This window comes from Panthera leo, chromosome B1, assembly GCF_018350215.1.
Source record: "Panthera leo isolate Ple1 chromosome B1, P.leo_Ple1_pat1.1, whole genome shotgun sequence".
NCBI classification, from domain to species: Eukaryota; Metazoa; Chordata; class Mammalia; order Carnivora; family Felidae; genus Panthera; species Panthera leo.
Window position 1 is genome coordinate 21,925,737 of NC_056682.1, and position 25,875 is coordinate 21,951,611.

Below are 25,875 nucleotides of genomic sequence, written 5' to 3' on the forward strand. Positions count from 1 at the left end.
CAATGTATGGTGCATGAAGATTTTAATCCACTCGGTCTTTAATAATTTCTTATTTTTTCATTAATTTTAAAAGAGCAATAATACAAAACACTATGCTGTTTTAAAGTAAAGCAAACAAAATTGCAGATATCAAAAGGGAAGCCTTCTTCTGATGTGCTGTGAATTAAGTTGTTACCCAGGCAGTCGTGAGTGTGCATTCAGAAAATAATGTTTTGAAAAACTCAAGGCTAATCCTTTAGGAGGAAAAAATCAGTGATGTATTGTAGACATAGCTACTTCAGTTATCATTCATAGGAGACAGGAAACCATGCGGAAGAAGTAAACACTAGTTCAATAGCTCACATCTTAGAAATAAAATGTACTGATGGAAATGACACCCATGAGAGTTAATAAAACACTAGAATACCTTTTTTGTGGAAAACTGTAGAAAAGAAATGGAATTGAATATCATACTTGTAACATCAAAATGTAATTTTCAAAACAGCAGACCACGTACTTGAATTTTGTTCTGAAATTTTGGCAAGAACACTAATCAGAACACAAGATTCTCAGACACAATTTCTTACCGGCATATAGACCACTGTTGTGAAAACAGGAAATCCAGATAAACCCAGTTGAACACAGTGGCAGATTCTTTAACTTCAACAATTAATACTGATTGAGAATGGCTGTTACAGTGGACTCTCGAAAGTTGCCCGAGACATAGCCTCAAATACCATGTAGTTTCCCCCAAAAAGTATTGATGGGAGCATTTACTGATGTCTTACAAACTTTGTTTGTTTCTGTACAGATCAGAAAGAATGACAGTTTCATTTAGGATGTTCATTTAAAATTAAAATTTCAATTTCAATTTAAATGAAATGTAAAATTTCATTGTTTTAGCCAAAATATGTTTCCTGCTTTAACATTATCACTTTCTTAGACTTCTTAACCTTTCCCTTATTTTGGTCATCAGCACTTGGAAGGAATTGACTTTTTTTTTTAAGCTCAAGGACATATGTTTTATAAAAAGAGCAAATATTTTAATTAAACAATTTTTTCACAAATGTTAGTGCATATGGAACAAAGAGTAAATACATGGCCCAAGTGAGATGCAAGTGTAGGTGATTTGGGGGTTAACATTATAGCCAAGGGTCTGTATACTACATGAGATATAAACTTGATCTCAGCTCTACATGTCTGCATATCATGGGCCTTTAGATTTTCTTTCAAGGAGGTAAAACCCTAAGTAATATACCACTATTTACTTTTGGTTTAATGGCAGCATATTAGTAAAATCCAATGGAATAATGATCAGCAGATTTGCAAATTTAGAACCAAAGCATTTTTCTGTACTTGTCCAAATTCATTAAGAAACCAATGAACAGTTGTTATTATCATTATTACATATTCTGTTTTCACATACAAAAAAGCACCCTGTTACTACTTTTATTTCTAAAATTGTTTAAAGAAAATATTTTATCCCCCGTGTGAAAAAGAACACTGTTACAGAATGTAAGGGGGATATGATTTAACCCACAGTATCCCTTCCATGTGTTAGTTCTTCCACCTTGGCAATGTAAACATAAGATTCTGAGATGGTCGTAGCCTTCATTTACTATTATTTTATTTTATTTGTTTCATTTATTTTATTTTAATATTTTTGGCGATGAAAACTGCCACTTGGCCATAATCTTTAAAGATAAGCTTTCTGCCAAGACAACCGTTGCCTTATTTCAATGTCTTGATTATTGGATATATTGGATGTACTCCTGCTGTCACTGTGAATGCCTCAATTTTATCCACTGCTGTAGTTATTCTCATTTCATTGTACTTTGCTCTCCTATAACTGGTTTGTTTTCATCCTGTAGTTCATATTTTTTTCTTCAAACTCTGTATGCTTTTTGCTTTTCCATTAGTTTCTACTTATCCTCATCCCTAATTCCTGGGGTTTCCTGGTCTTCTTCCCATTGTTTTCAGTAATAATGAATTGCAAAATAGTTTACTTGGTTACAATTGATTAGAAAGTAATTTATCTATTTCTTTTATACTCTTTAAGACAGTATACCAATTAAAACACTCTTGATATACAGTTGGCTTTGCTGCCAGATTAAAATTATAAAACACTCAGAGTTCCATATACAACTGTGAAGATTTCTGTAGCAGTCTACATGGCATATATTTTTATTGACTATAATAATATAGGAGATCTCTAAGGGTACAATTACTTATGGTTCACCCACGTCTGTTCCAAGATGTTTCCTACAGCTTGAAGTTGCAAAGAAATAATGACTGTGAATATCTCTGATTTCAAAGATTCAGAGTTTGCTGAGGGTTCAGTAAGGTAATGCCAAGCATAGGTCTGCTCTTTTACTCTCTTTTAATTCACTCCAGTTAGGCTTTTGCTCCCATTACTCAATCAGAAATGCTCTTATAATTAACATCAGTGACCTTCATATTGTTAAATCCATTGTTATAGGCAGTCTTCCTTACTTAGCAGAAATATTTGGCAGAAATATTTGATCCCTACCCCTAATACTCTGCAATCATTTATCTCCCTGGACATCACACCCATTTTGTTTTCTTCCTTCTTTATAGTCTCAATTATTGATTTCTCCTTTCCCCCTGATCTCTTCAAGTGTAAGTGCCCCAGATCTCAATTCATGAGTCTCTCCTCCTCTTCCTTTCCTTCCCTTGTCCATTTCTCTTGTTTTTCTATTTATCTGTATCCCCTTGGTCATCTTATGTAATCTCATGGTTGTATATATCAATCATGTGTAGGTGACTCTCAAATTCATGTTTCTGACCCAGATTATTCCCTTGAAATGCAGACTCTTATAGCCAACTGACAAGTTAACATCTTTAGCTTGATGTCTAATAGACACCGGACACTTATTGCTGAATAGAATTCCTGAATATTCTCCTAAAGCCCCTTCTACCTATAGCCTTCTCCATCTCTAGCAAGTCCAATCTTTACACTTTGGGGGGCCCAAAATTTTGGAGTCATCCATGATCTGTCTTTTTCTCACATCCATGACAATGTTCCAGGAAATCTGATGACTCCAGAATCTGACCACTTCTCATCACCTGCACTCCTGTCGTCCTGATCTGAACAACCACTGTGCTATTTCTGCCTGTTATCCCATGGTCTGTTCTGAACACATAAGAAAGAATCGTTTTCTAAAATAAAATTAAATTTCATGTTAATTCAGTGTTATGGTTATGGTTATGGTCAGGGTTAGGGGTTAGGGGTTAGGGTTAAGTTTAAGGGTTACGGTTAAGTTTACGTGTTAGGTGTTAGGGTTAGGGTCAGGATTTATGGGAGGTTTATGGGAATGCTGTTAATATCTAGTGAATATAAACCAAGGATGTTGCTAAATATCTTAATATTGCAATATAGGCTCTGGCTATTCATGTATAAAGAAATAATGGGTCTAGGATATGAGCATTTGAGAAATGTAGATGTAGGTCCTCATTTCCAAATGTTCTTCTCTTTTATAAATCCAACCCTGGCATTTAGTTAACTTCTGGAGACATATGTCTTCGAAGACCTCACAGCCCTTTCACTTTCTGGAACATCTACCTCCTAGAAATTTGCATGGTTTGTTCCTATGCTTCACCCCATTTCTGTTCAAATGTTGTATCTCACTGAGACTCTCTCTGATCACCCAGTACAAACTCCAATGCCCAGATACTTCTTCTTCCTTAAGTAATTTGTATAGGACTGATTACCATCTGACGTTGTCTAAATTATATTTTTGTCTACTGTGTGTTTCTCCTCACTAGAATGTAAACTCCAATTGGGTAGGTATTTTGTCTGTTTTATTTACTGTTTTTCCCTTTAGAGCAATGACTGGCACAGAGAAGAAAACTTAATAAATATTTGTAGAAATATAAGATAGCACATGAAAGCCGACGACGTCAGCAGGGTCTTCTGATAACGAAAGATGAGCACTAAATCCAGTCATTGTCTGAACCAATCTGAGAACAGAAGAATCAGTCTGAGCTGTCTGGTGAAAAGGGTTGTGCTTGTCTCTTGTGTATTTCAGACAGCACAACATGCTCAGAGGCCATGGAGTTAGAGGAAATGTGTTCCCTTGGAGAAATCACAGGAATAAAGCCTCAGAGGGCATACTGTGAAATAATGACAAAGACATAATGACTGTGAAAGAAATCAAGTGGGAGAGTTAAGTAGGAAAAGGAACATGCCGGGCATCCAAGCTACTGAAATATGGGCATTCATTGCATGCAGTGGGAATAAGGGAATCAGCCAAACAAACATTTTAAGCCAAGGAGTAGCCTTACCACATAGAAAGTTTTGAGTGACCAGAATTGCTGTGCAATCAAAGATGAGCTGGAGGAGAGGCAGGCTTGAAAGGAAGATCTTCTAGGGACCAGCTCTTGTACTTAGGAGAAGGGATGATCATGTTTTTAAATATTTTATTTCTATACAAATTCACGTTTTTAAAAGTTTTCTTAAATAGACCTATATAACTTTTGATAAGAAAATAGAATGCTTTATGGGGCAACTGGGTGGCTCAGTCAGTTAAGCATCCAACTCTTGATCTTGGCTCAGGTCATGATCTCATGGGTCGTGAGTTCTAGTCCCACATGGGGCTCTGTGCTGACAGCACAGATCCTGTTTGGGATTCTCTCTCGCTGCCTCTTCCCCGATCATGCTCTCTCTTTCTCTCTCTCAAAATAAATAAATAAACGTTAAAAAAAAAAGAAAATAGATACTTTAGTTTTAAATAATGCACAGGTTTAAATTTTAAAAAATTCCTAGAAATAAGGAAAACATGAAAATGGTGCTATATAAGTAAATATCTTGGAGGGATAATACTAAAATAGTAAAACATTTTCTTTGAAATGAGATATTCTCATTAGTCTCAGATTAATGACAATCAAGGCTTCTTATAGCATTTCTTGTGGGTTGAGTTTCTTCACGTTACATTTACTTTCCTTTGCTTGTTTGCTGATTGATGTGTGTGTGCAAGAGACAAGAGAGACAGAAAGGGAGAGTAAGCAAGAGGGGATGTTCTGCTTTAAGTTAAGGTTATTTTTCTCCTGTTCTTATTTCATTGGTTCCTATGCTGCTGGTAACACTTTGGTGCTTAAAAAATGAACTCACCAATCTGTGCTACCAGGGAAGAGTCCATAAATTGTTGTCCTGAATTCCCGCGGTAACTTACAGGAAAATTTTTCATGTCCAGTGCCCTTGATGTCCTGCAAATGATGGAAAAGAATATTTTCAAATCACTTGCATCAGGAATCCATTTAGATGGTACCTACTCTACAAAAGGAAAATTGATAGCATCTACATGACAAATCTGAAGAGAACCTGGGAGAAGCTTCTGCGGGGAGGCAACATTGTTGCCATTGAAACCCCAGCTGATGTCAGGGTCATATGCTTTAGGGATACTGGTTGGTGAGCTGTGCTGCATTTGGCTGCTGTCCTGTGGCTGCTTCTATTGCTGGAACCTTCTCTAGCTCGATCTAGGCAGTTCACTTCTGGAACTTTCAGTACCCTCATCCAGGGAGCCTTCAGAGAGCCGAGACTTCCGGTGGTTACTGATCCCAGGGCTGACCACTAGCCTCTCCTAAATTAATCAGCCTGTCATTGCTCTGTGTGATACAAACTCTCCTCTGCACTGCGTGGTCATTGCCATTGCCACCCCCTGCAACTTGTTAACAAAGGCAGCTCACTCAGTGGCCTTGATGAGGGGCAGCTGGGCAGGGAGTTTCTGCACCTGCGTGCTCCAGATCTCGCGGGAACACCGACGGGAGATCACACCTGATCCCTATTTCTGCAGACGTCTTGGGGAGATTGAGAAGCAAGAACCAGCTGCTGCTGCAAAGGCTGTGACCGAGGAGGAAGGTTGGGTAGGTGGACTGCTCCAGTTCCCGAGGTTCCTGCTGCTCAACCTTAGGTTGCAGACTGGCCTGAAGGTAGGCGGTTCCCGTCTGTGCCCAGGAAGCAGTGCCCTGCTCCGGCCCGGAGGCGGGGGCGGCGGGGGGGGTGGGGGGGGGGGATGTCTGCAGCTCCCCCTGCGGGGGCCTCTGCACGGGTAGGAATGGCCAGCTAGTATCTTATGCTGTTCTTCCACTGACTCTTAAAACAGAAAATAGAAATGAGGTTGAAGAAAAGTACACGATTTCTAAAAAAAAAGAAACAAAAAAAAACAACGACAAAACACCCCACACAACACACACACACACACACACACACACACACACACACACACTCACACTCAAACCATATGGCCCCTCTAGCAATTTTCGGTGGTCGGTATGAATTGTTCGAGAAATCCCTCTTCCCCAAACTCCCTGTTTATCGGGCCACTTCTCAGTAAACCGTTTTACAGCTGTGAAATCATTCCGATTAGAAAAAAGTCTCCCTCAACATTTGGGTTTAGAATTTTAGGCCCCGCATTTATGAGTACTTGAAATGATTGTATTTATTCGCTCAATTGCTTGGCGGTTAGGTTTTAGGTCATCCCGTCTCCCTTTTCTAGAATAGGCGATGCTTTCAGGCTTTGTTTTACCCTTGTCCGTAGAAGATCGCCTGGTATGAAGTACCTGTTCCCGTGAGTAGGTTTTGCCTGCCTGCATTACTATTTTGATATTGGAAAATGGCCTTTGAAAATATTTGTTTTGAAACAAAGCTATGAGTTTATTATGTGGGCCTCAAAGTGTAGAAAAGTAATAGTAACTGCCAGAAAAGAGATTCCTCAAGGAATATGGATTAAGGCAGTGCTTTCTCCTTACGTGTGGAAGCTTAGAAAGCATTTCCAGGGTTTCAGCTCTTCTATTTGACAAACTCCGTGAATAACCTTCCCCCATTAAGCAAACCTGGTAACCATTGTAATCCCGTGTGCTCATCTATACAATAAAGGGATCGAATTAAATCATCTTTCTGTGCTTGTAGGACCAGCTGGACAATAATGTGAGCTTGCAATCATGTATTTATGTTCTGGTTAAAATTCTCTTTTTGGGTCTATAACTTGGGGCCCAGTCTTTACCTTTTGGGGGTCTTTAGTTCCCTCATGGAGAGAGTGAGAGGATTTAAATACATGATGCAGTTCAGATACCTTTGAAATTCTGTAACATTTATACTTCTTGAGTTATAGCAGTGTTTAAAGCCTTGAAAATGAATTAGTTGCACTGTCTTGCGTTTCAGTTTTTGTGGGATGAAAAAGTTAGGGAGCTAAACAATTTTGCAGTGCACATGTTCTCAGATCGTTGTAAATTTGGTTCATAATTCAAGAAACAGGGTGGTTTATGAGGTAAGAGGATGTTTTGAGGACAGTGATAATTCAGAAGCCCTAAGAGGTTGGAAACTAAAAATTAGTACTGTTAAACCTTGGGTTCTTGTGTTTCTATTCCAGATACTCTGGTTTTCTCATTTTGAGACTATTAACAAAAGCACTTGTATTGATTTTTACTTGTCATTTAAATTGCAGGAGTCAAGACTTGAGAAGTTTTGCTGTGAAAGTCAGGAATTTAATCCATTGTAAAACCCCACTGATAAACTGTTTAGAAAAGAAGGTGATAGACACCAGGACTACTTTATTATAAGTCACAGATGGTTAATTTGATCTTGATTAACATTATAGTACAATCAAAACCCACAACTTTTTATTAGAGAACCTTTGGGATTATGAGAAGCTATGAGTCACAAATGCTTGTGAAAATTCAAAGCCCAAGGTTAGCAGGTATTTATTTCCCAGTTACAACAAATTATCTCCCCGTAGTATTGAAGAAAAATGTATACTTCTATCTTTTTAAAGTTGAGTTTCTGGTTAAATCTCTTCACCAAAATGGACAGTGTACCTTTCTCTTACATTCAAAGGTTTGTTTAGTGATGACTGTGGAATTATAAACTGGAGGAGGTGAACATTTATCATTGGAAACAGCATTTTAAAATAATGGTTTTTATAGGAAACTGTTTGTTTACATACTTTTGTATATCATGCCTGCCATTGAGACTTTTTATAATCACAAAAATTTGAGGTAACTCACTGTCATTTTGCTATCATAGTTCTAATAATTTAGTATTGGACTGTGCAGAGTCCTTAAAATTGGGAATAAATAAAGGTATCTCTATATAAAGCTATCATAGAAGTAAGACAAGTAGTTCTTGATTAAATTTAAAATACAATGCAGAATTTTGATTATATCTGTAACAACCAGTTTTAGGAACAGATTTTTGCATCAAAACACAGTGAATGTAGATACAAAAACTTGAAAGAAAAAGTTGAACATTTGAAAAAAAGAGAAACTTAAATCTGAATATGGTGTCAAGACATTTTTTTGCTCGTTATGGCCCCCCAATTTCTTTCTTTCTAAGAGTTGGAATAGTATTTATTTCTTTAGAAATATTTCAAAATTTATTGGAATTAGAAATTCATTTTATTACTTTCATTTTACCAGTGCTAAATAATATTTCCTTACATTATAACAATTATAATCAGCTAATCGTTTATTAATGGATGTCTATATAGCATAATGGCAAAATACTATGGTAACTAAAACATTGATCCAAATACTTCATTCCAGATATATAAGGTTTACATGTTGACATCAATAGTTTAATTGAACTATATTATTTAAGTTTATAAATGGTGTATTTGTAATGCCTTCCTCAGGTCAACATGTTCTTGGCTCCCAAAAAATCTTCTGTGGTGTCTGTAAAGAATAGAGGGGCTTTATGTGAAGAAAACAAGTAACGATTACAGTAAATTCTTGTTTTATTGCCCTCACCAGAGGCCATTAGAAAAATTACCAGCTATAGCTGCCTCCCTTTGCTCAGAGGGTTCTTCCAGCCTGTACCTCTCACCTTCAAATTTACAAATTTATTCTTCATTCCTCATTCCTTTTCAATACCTTTGTTGGCCGATGTTCTATTCTCTTTAACCCCTTTAGATTGCCTTGGATATTGGATTTTCTGCCTGGCTTTGATTTCTTCATAGGATGCTGTTCCTCAAATTAGTCCTTTGCACAAATGCTCTGATAGGTGACACCTAAATCTGCCCCCACACTCTCTGGATACTTCACCCCTGTTGATGACATTCACTTTTCTGGGAGTGAGCACCATTCATTATTATGAATTATGCTTGCCATCAGTGATAAATTTAACCCTGAGTAAAGTTTAATAGAAAGAAAGCTCTTAGGCAAAAGAATATATTTTAAAGAAAGGGTGAATTTTGTGCATTATTTTCTCCTTAAATAAATGTATCAGAAAAAGAAGGTAAAGTCAGTATATTTTTCATTGTCGATGAAATATTAAACCATTACTTGCTACATACAGCTTGTTTTATTTTCTTCATTTCATAATCACAAAGTTAAATCAAAAGAGTGGAATCTTTTGAGTGATACGTATAGAAAATATTTAAGAAATTGACCTTATGCATTTGTGGGAGCTGGTGAAACAGTCTTTATGAAGCTGTTTTGCGTCTGGTATAAAGTCAACAGGGCTGGCAGTCAGAAAGAGAAGATGATAGTAAATAGGGTAGAGAACGGACAAACCGGGACCCATGAGGACAAACTAAAACCTTACTCTGTTTCTAGGCCTACAGCTTTGGTGATGAGAAGATCTTCTAGGAGCACATGGTGTTCTTCACAGGACTAAAAACCACGTGGCCCAGTGAGGATCCTACAGGACCCAGAGAAGCCACAGGAGCTGTGGACTCGCTGGTGCCTCACAGTACCCTGGTGAGTCGGCACATAGTGACAGTGTGTGCAAACTGCATCAGTGCTGGGTATTCTGAACTGATCTTTCAAGCATGAAGAACATAGCTACTGCTTTACTTCTGTCCACTGGTCTTGCATAAATTAACTTTCGTGGCCTGCGTTAACTTGCAACTGTGCATGGAGGCAATGTTATGAAACATAATTCAGTTTAGCTAAGTTGACAGTCCACATCCACCCACAGTATGCACAGTTTGCTGTATAAATTTACATGGCCACAGACTGTGTGTGATCGTTTTTAGTGCGCTCCTCATTCTCGCCAATATTTGGTATTGTTCATTGGTTTTATCTATTTAGTGTAAAATTGTATCTCATTATTCATTGTGGTTTTAACTTGTATTTCCCCCATTAATGAGAAGTGAACATACATTCATACGCTTACTGACCACTTGTGTTTCCTCTTCTGTGGAAATGCCCATTCTTATCTCTTGGCTCATCTTTTATTAGATAATCTTCTGTTCACTGATATGGTGAAAAACTTCATGTAATCCTATTATTAACTCTTTGTTGATATTTTATTTGCGAGTATCTTTTCCTAATTTGTGGTTTGTCTTTTCATTTTTAAAAGGTGTCCTTTAATGAATGTATGTCTTTCTTGATTTTGCAGTGGTGAATTTTTTGAGTTGTTAATATCATTATTTTCTGTGTTTTGTTTAGGAAATCCTTCCCTATACCAAGGCTATAAAACATTCTAAAAGTTTCACACATTTATTTCATATTTCTTGTTTAAATACTTGATGAGAGAATTCAATTACCATTGCCGTTGTTTATCCTGTATGGATAACCAGTTGTCCTAACACTAAATATTGAAAAGTTCTTCCCTTCTCACTAATCTACAAATGTTATATATTAAGTTTCCATATAGGTTAGATCTGTTTGGAGAGCTTTATGTAAATTACTCTTAGCTTTATAGTAAGCCTTGATAATACTTCTTTGGGAGTACTTTGGTTACTAGTGGATGTGAGGTCTTTCAAATAAATTTTCAAGTTATGAGTAACTAAAGGATTGTATTATATTGTTTTATTCAAGTTACAGTAAATGCATAAGTCGGTTTGAGTTGAACAAATATATTTTTTACAGTGTCTGATTTTCACACATGAAATTTCTTCTCCAGTTTTAATCTTTTAATATCTTATGCAAAATTTTATAATCTGTTGGTAGAAAGTTCTTGTCTAATTTTCTTAGGGTTATTTCTAGGTAGCAAATAGACCTTTTTTATTAAAGATGACTGCATCAAATAATTAAAGAATTTATCAAGTATTTTTTAAATATTTTTTCTCTAGATTATTTTTGGTTTATAACAGAATTATGTATCTCAAATAATGATTTTTTTTTTTTATTTCCATTCATTATGTCTTTTTTTCTGGCCTAATTATACTGTCTCGGGCCTTTACTACAATTTTTAAAATTATTTTTTTATTGTGGTAAAACACATAAAATTTATCATCTTAACCATTTTTAAGTATAAAGTACACTAGTGTTAATTATGCCCATTGTTGTGTAGCAAATCTCTATAAATTTGTCATCTTGTAAAACTGAAATTCTATATGTATATAGCAACTTTCTGTTTTTCTTCTTTCCCCTACAGTCCCTGGCAAACACCATTCTACTTTCTGTTTCTAAGAGTTTGACTCTTTTAGATATTTCATATAAGTGGAATCATGTAGTGTTAGTCTTCTTGGAATTGGTTGCTTTTACTCGGCAAGTGTCCTCAAGGTTTATCCATGTTGTAACATATGATAAGATTTCCTTCTGTTTCAAGGCTGAATAATATTTCATTGGATGTACGTACTACATCTTATTATTCATTCATTTGTTGATGGACATTTGGTTTGCTTCTACGTCTTGGCCGTTGTGGATAAGGCTGCAATAAACGTGGGTGTGCAAATATCTCAGATCCTGTTTTTAATTGAGGAATGGAGTTGCTAGATCATATGATAGTTCCATTTTTAATATTTTGGGGAGCCTCCGTACTATTTTCCATAAGAGCTGCACCGTATTACACCCCCATCAACAGTAATTCTAAATTCTCCACTACCTTGCCAATGGTTGTTAATTAATTAATTAATTTATTTATTTATTTATTGACAGTGGCCATCCTATTGGGTGTTAGGTGATACGTAATTGTGGTTGTGTTTTCCTGGTGATCAGGGATACCAAACATCTTTTCATATGCATGGTGGTCATTTTGATACCTTCTTTGGAAAAATGTCTGTTCAAGTCCTTTGCCTATTTTCAAATTGGATAATTTGTGGGTGTATGTTAATTTATATGAAATTTTTATATATTCTAGATATAAAACAGCATATTAACATATGATTGCAAATATTTTCTATAGCTCCACAGGTTATTTTTCATTCTGCTGATTATTTCTTTTGTTGCACAGAAGTTAAGTTTGATCTATTCCATTTATGTATTTTTCTTCTGTGGCCTGTGTTTTTGGTGTCATTTACAAGAAATTGTTGCCAAATTCAGTGTCCTGCAGGTGTTTCTCTGTTTTCTTATAGAAGTTTTGTAGTGTCAGGTCTTATGTTTAAGTCTATAAATGATTTTGAGTTAATTTTTGTATATGGTGTAAGACAAGGGTCCAATTTCATTCTTTTGCACGTAGATATCTAAGTTCTCCATCACCATTTGTAGAATAGACTATCCTTTTTCCATGTATAGTTTGTCACACTTCTCAATGATCGTTTAACCATAAATGTGAGAATTTATTTCTGGACTTTCTATTCTGTTCTATTGATCAGTGTGGTTTTTTTAATGCTAGTACCATTCTGTTTTGATTACCATAGCTGTGTAGTACATTTTGAAATTAGGATGTGTGAGTTTTCCAGTTTTGTTTTTCTTAAGAGTTTTTTTTTAATTTTCTTGGCTATTCATGGTCTTTTGTGGTTCCATATGAATTTTAAATTTTTTCAGTTTCTGCAAAAAGATGCCATAAAGTTTTGATAGTTGCATTAAATGTGTAGATCATTTTGGGTAGTGTGGATGATTTAACAATATTAAGTCTTCTGATCCATAATGTGAATATCTTTCCATTTATTTGTGTATTTAATGACTTTCAGTAATTTTTTTTTAGTTTTCAACATACTGGTCTTTCATCTTCTTGGTTAAGTTCATTCTTAAGTATTGTATTGGCACTACTAATGGAATTTAAACAAAAAATTCTTCCGTAAATTGTTTATTGTTAGTGTGTAGAAATGCAATTAATTTTTGTATGAGTTTGTTAATTAGTTTTAACTGTGTGTGTGTGTGTGTGTGTGTGTGTAATCTTTAGGATATTCTACATACACAATATCATGTCCTCTGTGAACACAAATAATTTTACTTCTTCATTTCTGATTTAGATCCATTTATTCCTTTTATTGCCTAATTATTTGGGCTAGGACTCCCATCACTGTGTTGAAGAGAAGTGGTAATTTATTCAAGAAATAAATTCCTCTTGTTCACGGTGATTAATACTTTCGATGTGTGGTTGAATTGAGTTTTCTAGTATTTTATTGAAGATTTTTGTGTCATTATTCATCAGGGATATTGTAGCTATCTTTTTCTTATAATATCTTTGTTTGACTTTGGTATCAGGATAACGTTGGCCTAGTAAAATGATTTTTGAAGTGTTAGATTCCCTTTAAGTTTTTCAAGGATTGATGTTAATTCCTCTTTAAATGTTTTGTAGAATTCTCTAGGGAAGCCATCTGGTCCTGGGCTTTTCATTAATTTTTTTCTCTCCCATTTGATTTATATGGACATCCATAACTGGAAAAAAAAAAAATAAATAAAGTGCCTCTGTACAGCCTCCCGAGACACCTGAGAGATTCATCCATCTGTGCACTTACTAGAGAGTGGACAGGACTGTGGAGGAGGTGGTGGAATTAGGAGCAGCAGAGGCAGTGATGAAAGAAACGGCAGTGAACCGACACAACTACACAAGGAGGTGTAGAGGAAAGGCACTGAGTGGGGGTCTGCCTGACTGTAGGTGCTGCAGTTGCAGCTGGAGACCATAGCGAGGAGGGGGAAGGAAAGGAAGGAAAGGGAAGTAGACAGACAAAGAAGACTGCAGAAGGGCATCTCCTGCTGTCTGCTCTGGGAGGCAAAAGGATGAGCAATAGTTCTTAGGGACCCCCTTTCCCACCTGAGGGTACCCGCTAATGGGCCTTGGGAACAGCCAATGCCTGAAGCCATTGGTACACATACCTCCCCCACTCTGCCATCATGTCCCCCCCCCTTTTTTTTCTTTTAAATGTGTGTATGTACTGTCCACTCAGTAAGAGGAAGCAGAGACTTCTGTGATAGGTCACCTTCTGGAAAACAAAAGGAAGGCTCTTAACTACCAACTTGTTGAACTGTTAGAATCAAAGGAAACAAAAACTTGACTAAGTAAGAAAGGTATTTGCTTCTTGAAATGCAGTGGCAGAGGCACTTCTCATCAAATACCATGAAAAATCATAATAATATGGTATCACAAAAATAAAATTTCCAGCAGTTGAACCCAAAGACGCAGAATATTATGCTCTAACATAAAAAAATTTAAAATTGTTGTTAAGAAAAAAATTAACGAGACGCAAGGAAAGTCATAAAGGCAATACAGTGATCTCAGGAATAAAATTGATGAACAGAAGGAGCATTTTACCAAGAGATTAAAATCCTAAGAAAGAACTAAACAAACTCGACAGCTGAAGAACTTGATAAATGAGGTAAAGAATGTGTTAGAATGCATTGGAAATAGAGCAGATCATATGGAAGAAAGATAGCAAGCTCAAGCATAGAAACAGAAAAATAGTTGAAGTGAAAAAGGAGAGAACTAAGATTTTTAAAAAAAATATTTTTAAATGTTTATTTTTCAGAGAGAGACAGAATACAAGTGGGGGAGGGGCAGAGAGAGAGGAGGACACAGAATCTGAAACAGGCTCCAGGCTATAAGCTGTCAGCACAGAGCCTGACGTGGGGCTCAAATTCATGGGCGATGAGACCATAACTTGAGCTGAAGTTGGACACTCAACCGACTGAGCCACCCAGGCACCCTGAGAACTAAGATTTTTTAAAAGTGAAGGAACATTAGAATTGTCTGGCTCCATTAGAAAAGCCAATAGAGGAGTAACGGGTATCCCAGAAGAAGATGGGAGGGCAAAGGGAGCAGAGATCATATTTAAAGAAATAATGGTTGAGAACTTCCCAAACCTGGAGAAGATATGTAAGTCCATGACGCTAATGGAACACCTTATTGTCTCAATGTAAAAAGACTTTTACACTATAACTGTCAAAATTCAAAGATAAATAATTTTAAAATCAGCCTAGGAAAAAAAGACCGTAACCTACAAAGGTGTGCCTATTAGGCTGTTAGCAGGTTTCTTGACCAAAACTCTAGAGGCCAGGAGGGAATAGAATGATATCTTAAAAATATTAAAAGTATTAAAAGATCAAAACTGCTAGCCAAGAATATTCTATTTGGCAAAGTTATCCTTCATATATGAAGGAGAAATAAAGGCTTTACCAGACAAAAAAAAAAAAAAAAACAAGCTGAGGAGTTCACCATTACTAGACCTGCCTTTGAACAAACGTTGAAAGGAGCTCTGTAAGCTGAAATACGACAGAAGTACACAAAACTTTGATTAAAGTGATTAGTAGTCAGAATTAGAATATTTCGACTCTTTAACTCTTTTTTAAAAATAGTATATTAGCGGCGGGGCACCTGAGTGGCTCAGGTGGTTAAGCCTCTGGTTTGGGCTCAGGTCATGATCTTGTGGTTGGTGGGTTAGAACCCTACATGGGGCTCTGTGTTGACAGCTCAGAGCCTGGAGCCTGCTTTGGATTCTGTATCTCTCTCTCTGCCCCTCCCCCGCTCGCAATCTGTCTCTCGGTCTCCCTCTCTCTCAAAAATAAATAATAAACATTACAAATATTTTTAAAAAAATTAAAAGTAAAGGAGGGGCACCTGGGTGGCTCAGTCGTTGAGTATCTGACTCTTGATTTTAGCTTAGATCATGACCTCACAGTGCCATCTGACTGAGCCCTGTGTCAGGATCCACACTTGCATGGAGCCTGCTTGGGGTTGTCTCTGTCCCTCTCCCCCCCCTCCCTCTCCCCCTCCCTCTCCCCTCCCCCCTCCCTCTCCCCCTCCCCCCTCCCTCTCCCCCTCCCCCCTCCCTCTCTCCCTCTCTCCCTCCCTCCCTCCCTCCCTCTCCCCCTCTCTCTCCCTCCCTCTCCCTCCCTCTCCCCCTCTCTCTCCCTCCCTCTCCCTCCCTCTCCCCCTCTCTCTCCCTCCCTCTCCCCCTCTCTCTCCCTCCCTCTCCCTCCCTCTCCCCCTCTCTCTCCCCCTCTCTCTCCCTCCCTCCCTCCCTCTCCCCCTCTGCCTCTTCTCCACTCACGCGCACACACACACACACACACACACACACTGTCTCACAAAATAAATAAACATAAACACATAAATATTAAAAAATAAAAGACATCAGAAATAACTACAACTTCCTTACAGAATCACAGCATAAAAGAGGTAACTTGTGACATCAAAAATATGAAAAGAGAAGAGTAGAAGGATAGGATCTTTATAGGTGAGTGAAGATTAAATTTCTATCAGAAAAAAAAAAAGACTGTTTTATCTATAAGATGTTTTATGTAAAATTCAGGGTAACCATGAAGCAAAAATCTAGAGCAGAGACAGGAGACTTTTTTTTTTTTTTTTTTTTTGGTGCAAAAGTGATACTATTGAAGCACAGGGACAGGACCTGTGGGTAAAAAGAGCAGTATTGGAGTTGGGAAGAGTGTTTATATACTGTGGGGTTGGGGGAGGTAAAGGCCAAAGGGAGGCCTCTGAAAGGACTTTCATATCCTAAGGAAGATTCATAAAATACTGGAGGCCTTATTATTCTCAAGCTAAGGTTGTTTTCTCTCTAGAAAGCTTTAACAGTAAGACCTTAAAAAAAAAAAAAAAAAAAAAAAAAAAGCCTGAGCAAATCGCCACGGAAAACCTCCAATGTACACAAGCTAGGCTAAGATAGAGGGGAAATGACAATGGAACAAAATAGCCAAAGGAAAAAGATAAAATGGCACTAGTAAACCCTTACATATTAATAATCACTATAAATGTAAAAAGATTGAACTCACCAATCAAAAGGCACAGAGAGCCTGCATGGATTAAAACAACAAAACAACCCTAAACAACCAAAAAACAAAAACAAAAAAAAAACAAGACCCAAATATATGCTGCCTACAGGAGACTCCTTTCATTTCTAAAGACTCACATACGCTGAAAGTAAAAGGATGGAAGATGAATTTCCAAGCAAACAGAAATGGAAAGAACACGGCCAAAGCTACTTACATTAGACAAAAGAGACTTCAAGCCAAGAAGTGTAAAAAGAGACAAAGAAGGTCATTATATAAAATGAAAGGAGTCAGTGTATCAGGAAAATATAACAATTATAAACATAAATACTCCCAACACCCAAGTACCAAAATATATTAAGCAGTTAATAACAGGTCTTAAGGGAGAAGTGGACAACAATACAAGAGATTTCAGTACCCTACTATCAGTAATGGATAGATTGTCCAGACCAAAAATCAACAAGTAAAGTTTGGAATTGAGCCACATTTTAGAAAATGGACACACACTTCTAAACCACCATTGACTCAGTAATTCAAAAGGGAAATAAAAAAAGTATCTCAAAACAAATGAAAATGAAAGTGCACTATATCAAATGCTGTGGTGCAGCAAAAGCAGTTCTGAGAGGAAAGTTTATGGCAATAAACACATATATTAGGAAATTAGAAAGATCTCAAAGAATTTAACTTTACCTTTCAAGGAACTAGAAAAAGCAGAATAAGTACAAAGTTAGCAGAAGGAAGGAAATAATAAGGCCAAGAGCAGGAATAAATAAGATAGAGACCAGAAAACCAATATAAGGGATCAAAAAAACTAAACTCTGGTTCTTTGAACAAATAAACAAAAGGGGTAAACCTTTAATTAGAAAAAGAAAAACGAAGACTTAAATAAAATTAGAAATGAAAAAGGAGACGTTACAACTGATGCTGTAGAAATACATAAAGCCATAAGAGATTACTATGAACATTTACATGCCAATAAATTACATAACTTAGAAAAAATGGATACATTCTAGAAACATACAACCTACCAAGGCTGAATCAGGAAGAAATAGAAAATCTAAACAGACCAGTAATGGTTGAACCAGTGGTCAGTAAAAGATTGAATCAGTGTTTAAAAAAAAAACCTCCAACACAGACACTCCAAGACCAGTTTCACTGAAGAATCCTACCAAATACATTTGAAGGATTAACACCAGTTCATTCTCAAACTCTTCCAAAATATTGAGGAGGAAAGAATACTCTCAAACTCATTTTGTGAAGCCAGCATTGCTTTGCTCCCCAAATTAGATAAGAGCACCACAAGAAAAGAAAACTGTAGATTAATATCCCTGGTGGATATAGATGCAAACTGAACTCAGGAACATGTTAAAAGGATTATATACCATGACCAAGTGGGTTTTATCCCCAGGATGCAAATATTGTTCAACATATGCAAGTCAATAAATTTAATACACCACATCAATAAAATGAAAGATCAAAATCACATGATCATTTCAATAGTTACAGGAAAAGCATTTCACAAAATACCTTTCCCTGATAAAAACCCTTAATAGAGTGGTTATAGGGGGAACGCCCCTCCACATAATAAAGTACATTTGTGACAAAGCCATAGATAACATTAAACTTAATGGAGAGAAATTGAAAGTGTTTTCTCTCAGATCAGTAACAAAGCAAGAATGCCCACTCTCACTATTCCTATTCAATATAGTGCTGAAAGTCCTAGCTAGAGCAATTTGGCAAGATAAAGATATAAAAGGCATCCAAATCAGAGAGAAAGAAGCAAAATTGTCCTTATTTGCTGATATGATCCAATATTCAGAAAATCTCAAAAGAATCAGGCAAAAAAACTATTGTAATTAATCAATTTCTGTAAAGTGTCAGGATACAAAACCAATATACAGAAATCGATTGCATTCCTTTACACCAATAATGAAGCATCTGTAAAAGAAAGAAAACCATCCCATTCATGATAGCATCAAAAACGATAAAATACATATGAATGAATTTAACAAAATAAGTGAAAGATTAGTACAATGAAAAGTATAAAACTTTGCTGAAAGAAATTGAAGACCTAAATAAATGGAAAAACAACCCATGTTTATGGATCATAAGAATTAATATAAAGTGGCTATATTACTCAAAACTGTCTACATATTTAGTTCAGTCCCCATCAAAATACCAAAGATATTCTTCACCAAACTGGAAGCAATCCAAAGATTTGTATGGAACCACAAAAGACTCCAAATAGTCCAAGCAATTCTGAGAAAAAAGAATAAAGCTAGAGGTATTACACTTCCAGATTTCAGACTGTACTATAAAGCCATAGTACCAAACACAGTGTGATGCTAGCACAAAAGTAGACACATTTACCAGTGGAACAGAAGAGGGAACCTAGGATTAAAGCCCAGCATATACAGTCAGCTATTTGACAAGGGAGTCAAGAGCATCCAATGGGGAAAGCATAGTCTCTTCAGTAAATGCATTGAGAAAACTGGAGAAACACATGTAGAACGTGAAATTGGACCCTTATCTCATACCACTCACAAAAATTAAAATGGATCAAAGATTTAAACTTATGACCTGATACCATAAAACTAAAAAATATAAGAAAGAAGTTCATTCATACTGATTTTGGCAATAATTTTTTGGGGCATGATGCTAAAAGCACAAACAACAAAAGAAAAAATCAATAAATGGGACTACAGTAAATTTAAAACTTTTGCACAGCAAATTAAACACCACCATGAAAAGACAAACTATAGAATAGGAGAAAATGTTTGCAAATCTTGTATTGGAAAAGGGACTAACATCCAAAATACATAAAGAAAGGAGTCATGTAACTCAAAAACAATAAACAATCGAAATAAAAATTGGGCAGAAGAACTAAATAGACATTTCTCCCAAGAGGACATCAAAATGGCCAACTTAAGGATTGAGATAGTGCTTAGTGATCAGGACTAAACCTTCTGTTGGCATAGATTGAATGTGTGGAATTAATTTAACAGACAACTTTGAAGAGTTTCTTTGTAGCAGACTGTGCTGAGAGTTGGAAATACCGCAGTAGCTGCAATTGACAAAAACCTGCCTGATAACTCAGAGATCTGGCCCACTCAGTGCTGGGTTTGGGGATTGTCAAGGATTAGCTTTCTAATCAGAAAGAAAACAACACGTTTTCACATTGTACTTCCTTTTAAAAATCATCTTGGCAATGTTATGGACATCATGTAGAACATAATATTCTAAAAGTTTATTCTGATTGTAAAAACAATACATGCTGGCTGAAGAAGTACAGGCAAAAGAAAATAAATATGACCAAATAATGTATCTAATATTAACTTTTATAGGCTAACATTTTGCCCCCCAAATTAACATAATTTTGAACATGTTGTCTTGCTGTCTGCTTTTTCTATTTTGTATTATATTTGAATAAATACAAAATTATTAGAACACCTACTGTGGAAATACTTAAAATATCCACAAGTATAAAAGATCCATTGGTTACAAGGTTACCGTCCAAAGTTTAGCACTATTAATGTCTTATATATATTTTTTGGTAACATTTATACACATAGTGTTTTAAAATTTGCCATATTTAGAAGTTAATGTCTTTATTTTCTCATTTAAGTTTCCATCCTGTGGTTATTCACTTATGCATTTCCCTAATTGAGGCTGGTATTTATAAAGTTGATTGTATAGATCTTGCTCTATAGTTCTGTTTTTCAAATGATAGATTTGTTGAACTGGAATATATTTGGGTGAATGAATCTGAGTTTTCGGTGCGTAAGTACACAATGTCTAACGGCTTTTCATAATATTCTTAAATTCTCAAAAGTAATTTCTTGAGAGATTGGCATGCCTATAATGTGCTAATAGTGGGTTGTAAAATCTTTTAGAACAATATTTCAGGCAAAATGGTTCTCTTTTTCTTATACTGAATGTCCTGTTTCTATTCGTAGGCTAAGTCTTTTCCAGTCTCTTAAGTAGCTATTAGAATTCTTCACTAGGATGAGGCTTTAAGGGAGCATTCTTTTCCCAGTATAAATGTCTAGCTTTGGGGTTGGCCAGTGCAGGTTATGGAATCAAAGGAAACCTGATAGTCAGTGGACTCTGATGTGCACTCAGGTTGACGGGATGGGTAGACCATGAGTTCTCCCCACATTCAAATTTTGGCCTTACGTCCTACCAGATGTGTAACCTTGGCTCTCTGTGTATCAGTTTCCTCATAGGATATTATGCTTATTGTGCTTTTCACCTATAAAATTTGTTTGATTCTTTTTTATATTTTTTCTTTCTTCAGATTGTCTATTTTTTGAGACATCGTTCTCCTGGTTTCCTTCAGTTGTTTGTCTATGGTGTCCTTTGGCTCTTTGAGCATCTTCATAGGTCATGAGGAGATGTTTCACAGATGATGTTAAAAGAAAAAAATGATAATATATGTGAAGCATTTACAGTAATTCTTGGCTCATCTATAGTAAGCTCTCAGTAAATACCAGCTTATTATTATGTAGGTTGCTCTGACCCACTCTTGGCTTTGGTAACATAAAAAATTTTTAAGTAATACCTGAGGAATGTTCTTGCAAAATTCCTGTCAATGAGGTTACCATTGTTATATTTAGTTTTATGTTTTTCTGTCACTGATGCATATAAAATGAATCAGTAGCATATAAAACTCCTTACAGAAACCAGTAAAAACTCTTCTCGTGGTGAGGCAAGGCTAGTCTTTTTACAATGCCATGGTAAAGGAAATTGATACTGGCACAAGATGAGAGATGGAACAACAAAAACAAACCTAGAATCACTCAAAGAGTCATAAATCAATGGAGAAGAGAATCCTTCTTCTGTCATTCTCTGGGATACTTGTTAACCAAATGACAAAGCTTCCTACCCAGTCAAAACAATTTAAATTCTTACCTTGAAGGGGAGGGAGTTAAGATGACAGAGAAGTAGTGGGACCCTGGGCTCTCCTCACCCCTCAAACACAGCTGTATTGAGGTCAGATCACTTGGAATTCCCAGGAAACTGATGGGAGGACTGGCACAATGATCTTCATGGTTGTCAGTTGACTGCCTAACAGGAATGAGAGGTTCTATTCTGGAGGAATGGAGCAAGTCCAAGTGGTGCTAGATGATTTAAGATGTTGAGTTTTAAATCCTAGTCATGTGCCAAAGATAAAATGCAGGAGGACTGTGGCATAGGGCATGCTGACTGCTCTCACTATTCTTTGAGGGCTTCCTGAACAGTAGGGGGTAAGAGATCCCCTGTCTGGGGGGAAGGGCGGTGCCTTTTCCGCCCAGTACCAATATGGTGGGACTTCAGAGAGCAGCACAGTGGCCCCCAGGGGAGGCGGGACCCGCCTACACCAAACCCACCCCACTGTGCCTGGCAACTGCATGTTTACTGGGCCACGTCTGACTGACGATGAGTCAGTGCAGCGGGCCTGTCCTCCAGAAGACCAGCCCTGGCAGCACCCCGCGTGCACCACGTGTACTGATAATCGAGTTCTTCAGAACAACATCTGCAGGTCTGATGGAAGTAGGACCAGGCTTACTTGTTCTTCTTTTTTTCCTCCTTTGGAATCAAGCTTATGGTTTTTTGTTGGTTTGATAATTTGCTTTTTCATTTCCTTTTCTCTTGTTTTTTGGATCAGGCTTCTTCTTTTCCTTTTTAGATTTTATCTTTTCTTTTTCTTTGGATTCAGGCTTACAGTTTTTTTTTTATTGTTTTGTTTTTTTTATTCCTTTTCCGTTTCTCTCTCTCTTTTTTTTCTTTTGATCAGGCTTTTTTTTGTCTCTTTCTTTTCCTCCCCCCACCCACCTTTATTTCCAGGCTTATTTTAACAAATAAATCAAAGCACACCTAATTAAAGATCCAAACGCTCCCCACTGCAAGCAAGGAGGAGCTCTGCAGAAGACTGACCAGTGGAAAAGAGTAGCCAAAATGCAACAGCAGAGGGCACACAACATATACTAGAAATACTTATGGAAATACCAGACCCTGGACAGTGTATGATCCCTTCTTACTATAGCAGTACTCTCAAGCGCAGGAAACATGACAAGCTTTCAAAACATGCAAAAGAAAGAAACCTAGCCAAAATGACAAGATGAAGGATTTCTCCACCAAAAGAAAGGTCAGGAAGAAATCACTGCCAGGGACTAGTTCAAAACAGATAGAAGCAATATATCTGAACAAGAATTTAGAACAACAGTCATAAGACTACTAGCTGAGCTTGAAAAGAGCATAGAAGACACCAGAGAAATCCTTTCTGTAGAGATCAAAGACCTAAAAACTAGTCAGGCTGAAATAAAAAATGCTACAAATGAGATGTAAAACCAACTGGATATAGTTACAACAAGGATTGAAGAAACAGAGAGAATAGGTGATACAGAAAATAAAATTCTATAAAATAATGAAGCTGGAAACAAGAGAGAAAGAAAACTAGCAGATCATGAAGGTAGACTTAGGGAACTCAGTGATTCTATAAAACAAAACAATATCCATATATAGGAATCCCAGAAGAAAAAGGCTGGGGAAAAGGGGCAGAGGGTTTATTTCAACAAATTATAGCTGAGAACTTTCCTAATGTAGGGAAAGGAACAGGCATTCAAGTCCAAGAGGCACAAAGAACTCCCCTCAAAATCAACAAAAACAGGTCAACACCACAACATATCGTATCGAAACTTGCAAAATACAAAGATAAAGAATCCTGAAAGCAGCTAGGGACAAATGGGGCTTAACCTACAAGGGTACACACATAAGGTTAGCAGCAGATTTGTCCACTGAAACCTAACAGGGGAGAAGGGAGTTGCAGAAAATATTTAATGTGCTGAATGGGAAAAATATGCAGCTAAGAATTCTTTATCCAGCAAGACTGTCATTCAGAATAGAAGGAGAGATAAAGAGTTTCCCAGACAAAAACGAAAGGAGTTCGTGAGCACTAAACCACTAAAGAAATTTTAATCAGCACTCTTTGAGTGGAGGAAACAAAGAAGTAAAAGCAACAAAGACTAGAAGGGACCAGAGAACATCCCCAGAAATACCAATTCTACAGGTAACGTTAATTTTCAGGTCACAACGCTATGATGCTTGAAGTCAACCACAAGAAAAAATTTGGAAAGATCTCAAATGTTAAAGAACATCCTACTAAAGAGTGAATGAGTTAACCAGGAAATTAAAGAAGATATTTACAAAATACATGGAAATGAAAATGAAAACACGACAGTCCAAAACCTTTGGGATGCAGCAAAGGCAGTCCTAAGGGGGAAGTTTATTGTAATTCAGGCCTATTTCAAGAAGTAAGAAAGCTCCCAAATACATAACTTAACCTTACACCTAAAGGACCTAGAAAAGGAACAGCAAATAAAGCCTAATGCTAGCAGAAGAAGGGATATAATAAAGATGAGAGAAGAAATAAATGATATAGAAACAAACAAAAAAAACCCAAGAGAACAGATCAATGAAACTAAGAACTGGTACTTTGAAAGAATTAACAAATTGATAACCCCTAGCCATACTTATCAAAAAGAAAAAAGAAAGAACCCAAATAGATAAATTAACAAAGGAAAGAGGAGAGATCACAACCAGCACCATAGAGATACAAACAATTACAAGAGAATACTATGAAAAATTATATGCCAACAAACTGGGTAATGTGGAAGAAATGGTAAAATTCAAAGATACTCATGAAACAGGAAGAAATAGAAAATTTGAACAGACCCATAACCAGGAAAGAAATTGAATGAATAATCAAATATCTCCCAACAAAAAGGAGTCCTGGGCCAGATAGCTTCCCAGGGGAATTCTACCAGACATTTAAAGAAGAGTTAATACCTATTCTTTTGAAGCTGTTCCAAAAAATAGATATGGAAGGAAAACTTCCAGGCCAATATCCCTAATGAACATGGATGCAGAAATTCTCAGCAAGGCACTAGTAAATCGAATTCAACAGTACATTGAAAGAATTATTCACCATGATCAAGTGTGATTTATTCCTGGGCTGCAGGGCCCATTCAGTATTTACAAACCATTGTGACACAGTACTTTAATAAAAGAAAGCATAAGAATCATATGGTCTTGTCAATAGATGCAGAACAAGCATTTGACAAAATACAGCGTCCCTTCTTGATAAAAACCTTTAATGAAGTAGGGATAGATGGGACATACCTCAATTTTGTAAAGGCCATATATGAAAGACCCACAGCTAATATCATCCTCAGGAAAAACAGAGCCTTTCCCCTACAGTCAGGGACAAGACAAGGATGTCCATTCTCACAATTACTATTTACCATAGTATTGGAAGTCTTAGCCTTAGGAATCAGAAAACAAAAAGAAATAAAGAGCATACAAATTGGCAAGGGAAAAGTGAAACTTTCACTGTTTGCAGATGATGTGATACTCTATGTAGAAAACCCAAAAAACTCCGTCAAAAATTTGCTAGAACTAATACATGAATTCATCAAAGTCACAGGATAGAAATGTGCAGAAATCTGTTGCATTTGTATACACCAGTCATGAAGAAGCAGAAAAAGAAATCAGAGAATCAATATTATTTGCAGTGGCACCAAAAAGAATAAGATACCTAGGAATAAACCTAATTAAAGAGCTAAAAGATCTGTACCCTGAAAACTATAGAATGTCTATGAAAGAAAGTGAAGAGAACACAGAGAAATGGAAAAACATTCCATGCTCATGGATTAGAAGAACGGGCATTGTTAAAATGTCTGTACTACCCCAAGCAATCTACACATTTAATGTAATCCCTCTCAAAATACCACTTCACTTTTCTCAGAGCTACGACAAACAATCCTAAAATCTGTACTGAACCACAAAAGACCCTGGATAGCCAAAGCAATCCTGGAAAAGAAAACGAAACTGGAGGCATCACGATTCCACATTTCAAGATATATTACCAAGCTGTAGTCATCAAGACAGTATGGTATTAGCACAGCAATAGATACATATATCAATGGAACAGAACAGAAAACCCAGAAATGGACCCACGATCAAATGGTCAACTAATCTTTGACAAAGCAGGTAAGAATATCGAAT

At 36.6% G+C, this 25,875-nt stretch overlaps 1 pseudogene; it reads left to right on the forward strand.

Annotated features, from left to right (window-relative positions):
• The first annotated feature begins 5,184 nt into the window (after positions 1 to 5,184).
• Positions 5,185 to 25,875, forward strand: part of LOC122216857 — an 81,302-nt pseudogene continuing 60,611 nt past the window's right edge.